Here is a 10,000-nt window from a genome sequence, read left to right as displayed (position 1 = left end):
CAGTTAGCTTGCCCAGGTAATTCCTTGGGTGCAGTTGCTCTCAGGTTCCAACTCTTTTAGACTTGTATGGCCCAGTGGGTAACGCCATGCTTTCCACCTGAGAGACCTGGTTCGATCCCCGACGTGAGTCAGAAATTTATTTCTGTTCCACACGCTGATTGTGTGTTGATGATTTCTCTTATTCACTCAGAAGGGATAATTCGAATGAAATGTTGTCTATTGGGTCATTGCTGAGTCACCAAGTTGGGGAAAACTACAGCTGGTATGCAAGCAGTTAGCTTGCCCAGGTAATTCCTTGGGTGCAGTTGCTGACTCAGGTTCCAACTTCTTTTTCACTTGTATGGCCCAGTGGGGTAACGCCTGGGCTTTCCACCTGAGAGACCTGGGTTCGATCCCGACAACTGAGTCAGAAATTTATTTCTGTTCCACACGTGATTGTGTGGTGATGATTTCTATCTTATTCACTCAGAAGGATAATTCCCAATGAAATGTTGTCTATTGGGTCATTATCCCAGTCAGGAAGTTGGGAAAACCGCTGGTATGCAAGCACGTTAGCTGGAACAAGTAATTCCTCTGTGCAGTTGCTCTCAGGTTCCAACTTCTTTTAGACTTGTATGGCCCAGTGGGTAACGCCACTGGGCCAGCCCCTGAGACTCCACCTGGGTTTCGATCCCGACGTGAGTCAGAAATTTATTTCAAAGCCACACGTGATTGTGTGTTGATGATTTCTATCTTATTCACTCAGAAGGATAATTCAATGAAATGTTGTCTATTGGGTCATTGCTGAGTCGGGAAGTTGAGGAAAACTCGCTGGTATGCAAGCAGTTAGCTTGCCCAGGTAATTCTTCGGTGCAGTTGCTCTCAGGTTCCAACTTCTTTTAGACTTGTATGGCCCAGTGGTAACGCCTTGCTTTCCACCTGAGAGACCTGGGTTGATCCCCGACGTGAGTCAGAAATTTATTTCTGTTCCACACGTGATTGTGTGTTGATGATTTCTATCTTATTCACTCAGAAGGGATAATTCGAATGAAATGTTGTCTATTGGGTCATTGCTGAGTCGGGAAGTTGGGGAAAACTCGCTGGTATGCAAGAAGTTAGCTTGCCCAGGTAATTCCTTGGGTGCAGTTGCTCTCAGGTTCCAACTTCTTTAGACTTGTATGGCCCAGTGGGTAACGCCTTGCTTTCCACCTGAGAGACCTGGTTCGATCCCGACGTGAGTCAGAAATTTATATATATATATATATATATATATATATATATATATATATATATATATATATATGGAGAGAGAGAGAGAGAGATGTTAAGAATATAGTAAATGCAAATTATTAGTACCTACTTTAATTGCTTCATAAATATTAGCGAGCGATACGAGAACTGCTTGAAATATTTCTAAATTAAATGTGCAGTAATCTGCACAGTATTATTTTCGTTATTCTTTTGAGACAGAAACTCATTCATGCAGAATAATTCAAATGGACCATAATCAGCTGAATGGAAAAATAAAATTCGTGCTTTCAAGAAAGAGAGAGAGAGAGAGAGAGAGAGAGAGAGAGAGAGAGAGAGAGAGAGAGAGAGACGTGCTTATAAAAAGAATGGGAAACGTATAAACAAAACAAAATGGAAAATAAATGGCAAATGGTGATTCTGATTTTCTGCTCTATACAGATTCGCTGGTACGCCGCTTCGCCAACAGATGGCGGGAGAATGCGGATTCTGGGGCTTGCAACTCTCTTGCTCCCTCTCTCTTTCTGCATTTCTTTCGCGCGTCGGTGGCCATAGGCATTGTTACGCCTGTCTGAAATACGCAGCCAGACAACACTGAAGTAATATTAGGGAAATATACGTACGAACTCCTGTCAACATGCGTCAGCATTCTTTAACTTTATGAGGGTAAGAAACTCAGTTCTGTGTGACTGGCGGATGAGATATAACACGGTATTTGTAATTAATATTCCTTCAGTAGGTTACTTTGGCTTTATATAATGAAAAGAAAGTAAATTTATGAGCGGATTATATCATGAAAATCTTAAAAAGTTCAAATAATAAAATGTACAGACCGTTTAAGAAAGAGTTTGCCAGATTATGAGGGCGTGCAGAGTGCTGCCATCTCTCGGCACAGAGTTGAACTAGCCGGCCGTACCAGAGCGGAAGTCTTATCACTGTAATCATTTATTTATTATTAATCGGTTATTTACGACTAATTATTAATTTCGTATTCTGTTTTCGTACATTTTTTGTGCGGAGGTGATGAGGAGTAATTCATGCAAATGTAATCGCATTTCTCTGTCATCTGGAATGTTTTATCGATGAATGAACATTTGAAATTTGGATGATAATAATAATATATGCTCCATCAGTAAGTTTTTTGGAGAAATTTCGAAATAATTGTTCATATCATTACTCTCTATGAATTAATTCAAATATTGCTATAGTCTCTCTCTCTCTCTCTCTCTCTCTCTCTCTCTCTCTCTCTCTCTCTCTCTCTCCACACATACACACATATAGTATATATATATATATATATATATATATATATATATATATATATATATGTATATATTTATATATTATATAATATATATATATATATATATATATATATATATATATACTATATATATGTGTATATATATATATATATAATTTTTATTACACTGTGATTTATATACGATCATTAACTTAATGATTACATATACACATATATATATATATATATATATATATATATTTATCTATCTATCTATCTATCTATCTATATATATATATATATATATATATATATATATATATTATATATATATATATATATTCTCGCTCTCTCACACACACACACACACACATATAAATATATATATATACATATATATATATATATATATATATATATATATATATATATATATGTATATATATGTGTGTGTATATATATATGTATGTGTGTATGCGTGCGCTTATGCCATTGTCTTTATGACCGTAGCGCAACAAAAGCACTGGCTAAAATGCTGTACCCTTCACTCAGCGAATCGAGTCAGTGAAAAGGACAGAATCACGATGCCTCCTTGACAGTTATCGTCTGCTGTCATGATTCCTCCCCCTCCCCCCCCACCCCTAGGGAATCCAGCAGCCGCCTCTATGACACGCCCTGGCGGGTCCTGCGGTTTTGAAATCCCTGACGAATATTGTAAACGTCAGCCATTTTGGCAAGCAGACCACGGCCAGATGTGGAAAGATCAAACGAAGTTCCGTCTGGTCTTGGACAGGAACCAACTGTGCCACGGAAGATGTTACTGGAGGCTCTTCGGACCAAAGGATGTACAAAAAAAAAAAAAAAAAAAATAGTAAAAAATGCGCCGAAGTTTCTTCAGCGCAATCGAGTTTTGTGTACAGCTTATAATCAAGGCCACCGACATTAGATCTATCTCTCAGTGGTCTCGGTATAATGCTGTCTGAGCCGTGGCCCATGAAACTTTAACCACGGCCCGGTGGTGGCCTATCCTATATCGTTGCTAGAAGCATGGTTATGCATAACTTTCGCCTTAAATAAGATCAAAATTACTGAGGCTATTGAGCTGCAATTTGGTATGTTTGATGACTGGACGGTGGATGATCAACATACCAATTTGCAGCCCTCTAGCCTCAGTAGTTTTCAAGATCTGTGGGCGAACGGAAACAGTGCTGACAGATTAAAGTGCTGACGGACAGACAAAGCTGACACAATAGTTTTCTTTTACAGAAAACTAAAAACTACCCAGGCTAGAGGGCTGCAATCTGGTATGTTTGATGACTGGAGGATGGATGATCAACATACCAATCTGCAGCCCTTTAGCCTCAGTAGTTTTTAAGATCTGAGGACAGACAGAAACAGTGCTGACAGATTAAAGTGCCGACGGACAGACAAAGCCGACACAACAGTTTTCTTTTACAGAAAACTAAAAATTACAGAGGCTAGAGGGCTGCAATTTGGTATGTTTGATGCTTGGAGGATGAATAATTAACATACCAATTTGCAGCCCTAGCCTCAGTAGTTTTTAAGATCTGAGGACGGACAGAAACAGTGCGGAGAGAAAAAAAAGTGCGGACAGAAAAAGTGTGACGGACAGACAAAGCCGGCACAATAGTTTTCTTTTACAGAAAACTAAAAACAGGATATACAGGAGAAGGAATGGAAATGGCCAAATTCTCTTTTCTGTGGAGGTTAAAGTAATGACCGGTATTACGGGTACTCGTTTGGGAACGCAAAATTCTATGTAGCAGAAAACAAATTAAAGCATCCAATAATTTATATAATATTCAGTATTTTTTTATCTTTACTTAATAAATTTATCGATCTATCTATCTATATTTAATTTCTAGCAAATATATCTTTGTTTGATTTTTAATGAATGTATCTGACCAAAGTCCCCAAAGTAGTGAGAGCCTCTCTATCTATCCATTTATCTATTTATTTAATTAGATACCTGTCCTACAAACAGCTGCAGGGACAAGAGGGAGTTTGTGCATGATAGAGGTGAGTGGCACAGTGTCTATGAAGATTGAACATACAGCTGATCAAGTACTTCGTACCTGTAAATCCTTACTGGATTAGCCAATATAAAAAGAGGAGCAGTCCAAGCATTATGTTGTTGCTTTCCTTAGGGCTATTTTTTTATTAACATTCCTTTTAGTGTGTTGTTATAGGAAAAAACGAGGTTGACATTAAAAGATTTTAACAGTAATTTTATGTTTTCAAAACCACTAAAATAAGGCAAGCTAAGAATGTTCTTAAGAGTTTCTTTCTCCATGGTACTTTCACTATAAAACTTTTTGTGGGCTTTATTATACCAAATATCTAGTATATGTGAAGGATAACATAAATCTGTCCCTATTTTTCTTATGTATTCGATTTCTTGATCCAAATACTTGGGACTAACATAGCGCAAAGCTCGTAAAAACAGAAGAAAAAATTGATGTTTTGATATTAAGGTGATGGCCTGAATAAAAATGGCCATAAGTTAAGTTGTTGGTTGGTTTCCTATAAATACTGACTTTGCATTGAAATGGTTCTCTATGTATTAAAACATCTAAGAAAGGGAGGCAATTGTATTTTTCTAATTCTAAAGTAAACTTAAGGGATAGTACTTGGTTATTCAAATTAGAGAGTAAATCATTTACATCAATACCAACAGGCAAAACAGCTAAAATATCATCAACATATCTATACCAGTTTAAAGGAGTACATGTGATATTAGGTAAATATTGTTTTTTTTTTAATAATTCCATATACAAGGAGAGACCAACAACTTAATATATATAAATTCTATGCTTCGACTACCCCTCTTTTTATATTGGCCAGTCCAGTAAGGATTTAGAAGTATGAAGTAAACAGCATAAGTATTCTGTCAAAACTGGGCAAATATCCAGTGTTATATTCATTAATTTAAGTGAAACCTCTCACAGGTTCAGTGATTGCCAGATCAAAAGATTTCTCCTCACGAAATCTTTTAGAATCTGCTATTATACAGCCTACTTCCAGTTGTAATTTCAACCTTAGTGCTGGCATGTATTATTTGGACCCTTGTATTAGTAAAATGCTCAAGAATGACCTTGAAGATAAAATCACTGGCTTAATTACTAATTAGTTACCTTATATATATTTTCTGTGTATTCGTATGTTTAATATATTTTTTGTGAAAATGTTCACTTTGCAAAAATTGTTATTGTTTACCATAAGGTGATTTATTAAGTTGTACATTTATAACGTAATCAGCTTATTCTTCCCATGGTCATTTTTTGGTGGTCAGTATCCTTCCCTGTTTAATCTTTCAATTGACTTTGCCTGCTTCCGAGCGGTTGGGCCTAATCTTTTGTAAAACCTCTTAGATATAATCCTCTACTTTGGTAGGTCTACTAATTCTTCAACTGTGTTGGATTCCAGGTACAAATTTTCTTTATAATCCTCGTCTGTCATTTATACGAGCTTTCTTTGTAAAGTTATTTCTATATTTCTATCAGTCTGCTAAGTAAAGGACAGTAAGTCGAAAGGCCTAGCATCACTCTGTCGTTTCTCTTTCCTTCCTGGCATTGCCTTTATTTATATATTCATCAGGTTCCATATATTTGTGATTCAGTTATACACACACACACACACACATATATATATATATATATATATATATATATATATATATATATATATATATATATATATATATATATATATATATATATATATATATATATATATAGCTGTTCCAACTGTTTAGACTGTGTGGCCTGTGTGTGTGTGGTGATCCTGATGAGTAAATTTATTTCTGCTCCACACGTGATATATATATATATATATATATATATATATATATATATATATATATATATATATATATATATATATTATTTATCGCACAGTTCTGACTCACATCAGATCAGAACCCAGGTCTTTCAGTGCAGTAGCTCTCAGGTTTCCATTCATCATTTAGACTTGTGGCCTAGTGGGCAGTGCCCTTGCCTTTCAATTGATATTGAAAGACATTTGGGTTCGATTTTATGATCAGAAATTTATTTCTGCTCCACATGATTGTGTGTGGTTTTATATATATATATATATATATATATATATATATATATATATATATATATATATATATATATGAAATATACATTATCACACCGTGATTTATACTACAATCATGAAAAGCAACAAATGTCGTTTAATATCCAATTCACGTTACTTCAGGAATATTCCCGATGGGAATTTTTTCTGTTTTGATGTTCCGAGGGGAATTTCTTAAGTGACAGATGGATCGGTACCGCCTGGTCTGGATCCATTTGGTCATTTTGAAGCAATTCCCCTACGAAGATCGGTGATAATTCATTGACCATCGGGGATATATTTGATGACAAGATACACCTGACGTCATCCATCGGGGTATACTGTTTGTGGGTTCTGTCCCCATATTAAACGACATTTGTAGCTTCATGATTTTATATATATATAAATTAAAAGTATACAATTGCATACATTTTGTTTACATACATACATATCATACAGACATACATAAATAATACATATTTTATTGTTTTGCATATATATGTTTATATATATATATATATATATATATATAACGGCCCATATTATATATATATATATATATATATATATATATATATATATATATATATATATATATATATATATATATATATATCAATTTGGTGCGAGGAGAAGAACACTTCTTTATTCCATTCTGAACACTTTATTTAGCTGTTGACGTCTCAAGACGCTTAGTCCCACTTTCAAAGCTACATAATAAAAGAAACAGATATTAAAAAAAAATTAAAACAGACTCTGGATAACATAACATAAAATTATAACATAAAACTATCAGTACAGTAAAAAGGAAGAGTGTTTATTTACCTCACGAGAGATAAAGAGGTGTTGAGGTGGTCTGAGTATTCAGTTGGGGGACAAGTTGTTTAATAAGCGATTCCAAAATTGCTAGTTGTTGGTCGTTAGGAGTTCGGCCCATGATTTTAAAATGTTTGTAGTTAATATCGACTTTGCATTTCTTTGCATGTTCACGTATGCAAGAGAATTCTTGATTAGATAATTTAACACCCGTTCTGTAACTCACGCCTTGATGAGAATTCATTCTCACTAACAACCTGCGGGTGGAGCCGACAAATTCCCCAGGTTACATCTGGGGCAATTAAATAGGTAAATGACTCCCGAGGTCATCAGAGGAAGAAGATTCTCTTTGTGTTTGAATAAGGACCTAATTGTCAATGGATTAAAAGGTATTAGCTTTAGGTCAATTGCTGGTAAAAAACTGTCTATTATCTGCCGTAATTCTCGATAGAAATTTTTTATCATGAATGAGCGGGACGCTTGCGTATAGTCGTAATTTAGGTACGGTTGGTATTTCACTGTTTGGATGGAAAATATTATTTAGAAATTTGTAGAGATATTTATGAAACAGTTTGGGTGGAAAGCAGTTATCAATAAATTACTGATGGAGGTAGAGGATTTCGTTATGGAAATTGTTCCAGTCGAATGTTATACTGAAAGCCCTGTGGAAGAGGGTAGATAAAGAATTCATTTTAAAATTACAAAAACAATGACTATAAAAATTAGAACCCAGGCCAGTGAAAGTCTTCTTTCTAAAAACCGTAGTATTAAAATGATCATCGTGTCTAAAAACCATTACATCTAGGAAAGGAAGTTTGTTTTCATTTTCGTACTCAGTCGGAAACTTAATATTTGTGTGCATGTTATTAGCATATTCGAGAAATTTATCAGCTCGATCTTTATTCCTAAACAGCAAAAAGGTATCGTCGACAGATCTACTATAAAAAAGAAGATGGTAAGCCAATGGCCATTCATCTAGTATGCGCTCCTCCAGGGAGCACATGAAAATGTTGGCGAAGGTAGGACACAGACGGGATCCCATCACCATACCATCGACCTGAATGTAGGCTTTACCATTAAAAACGAAAGCTGTGTCCAGCACAGCAAGCTCCAGCAGTTTTTTAAAATCCGTGACATTGAAATTGTTAAAAATGGTATCTGGGTTGATAAAAATCCGGCTCAGAATAATCTCAATTGTTTCTTCAACAGGTCCGTTGGTAAAGAGTGATTCGACATCCATACCAACCATAAATAAATCTGAGTCCTGAGGTAAAATCCTTTCTTTAAAATTATCCGAATTCTTACAACTGTAGATGTTGGTGGTTGAGGGTGCTAAAAGTGGGACAAGGAATTTGGCAGCTTGAAATTAGGAGTGTCACAGGATGAGAGGATGGGTCTCATTGGAACACCTTTGTGAACTTTTGGTATTCCATACATCACTCCATATGAAACACCAGTACTGTACAAAGAATCATAGGTATTTTCGCTAATGATGTTTCGATCTTTCAAACACTTCAAAAACCCGTTTATCTTCAACTCTAAAAATAACAGAATATTGAGGTCACCGGTCTGTTTAAAAATTTTGTTTCGCCTTCTAAAATATTTTCCATTTTCTGTATATATTCGAGTTTATTTAGAATTACGGTACCTTTTCCCTTATCTGGTTTAGTTATTGTCAATTCCTCATGTTTACCAACTTCTTTGAGAATGCTGAGTTCCCTTTTAGAGAAGAACGGGTCCATCTGGCAGTTAGATTATTATAAACTTTCTGGGCCAACCCTTGTCTTTGAATGCGAAATTTAGGCACATCAGTACCGAGGCGGAGATTACGTAGTCTGGTAAATAATGATTCTAGACAGCCAAAAAATTGATTATATGAAGGTTTAAAACATGGAAGGCCAAAGTCCAAAACTAGTAAGTGTAGGAATTCCTCTCTTTTTTGATAGTTTATAATTAGACAGATTAAATACAGTTCTACCGTTTTGGAAAATAAGGATAGAAATACCTAGTTTCCTCAGTGTCCTCTCGTGAGTACGTCGGACGGTTGATACAATATTCGGCTATATGCATTTATTGAACAGGAATTTAAAAACAGCACGATCAGTAATAGACAGATTATCAACAGTATTCGCAAACGGGCTGTTGGCTAGTTCAGTTTGTTGGACAACATTTTTATTCTTATAGTTGATTGCTTTTCATTAAACAACTTGTTCCCCTCAACTAAATACTTATATATATATATATATATATATATATATATATATATATATATATATATATATATATATATATATATATATAATATATGTATATACTTAGTTTAACCAGACCACTGAGCTGATTAACAGCTCTCCTAGGGCTGGCCCGAAGGATTAGACTTATTTTACGTGGCTAAAAACCAACTGGTTACCTAGCAACGGACCTACAGCTTATTGTGGAAGACGAACCACATTATACCGAGAAATGAATTTCTATCACCAGAAATAAATTCCTCTAATTGGCCGGCCAGAGACTCGAACTCGAGCCTAGCATAGTGCTAGCCGAAAATATATCGATTAGTCCAACGAGGAACTTTTTATATATATATATATATATATATATATATATATATAT

This window comes from Macrobrachium rosenbergii, chromosome 47, assembly GCF_040412425.1.
Source record: "Macrobrachium rosenbergii isolate ZJJX-2024 chromosome 47, ASM4041242v1, whole genome shotgun sequence".
Classification (NCBI taxonomy): domain Eukaryota; kingdom Metazoa; phylum Arthropoda; class Malacostraca; order Decapoda; family Palaemonidae; genus Macrobrachium; species Macrobrachium rosenbergii.
Note: the sequence above shows the minus strand (reverse complement) of the source record.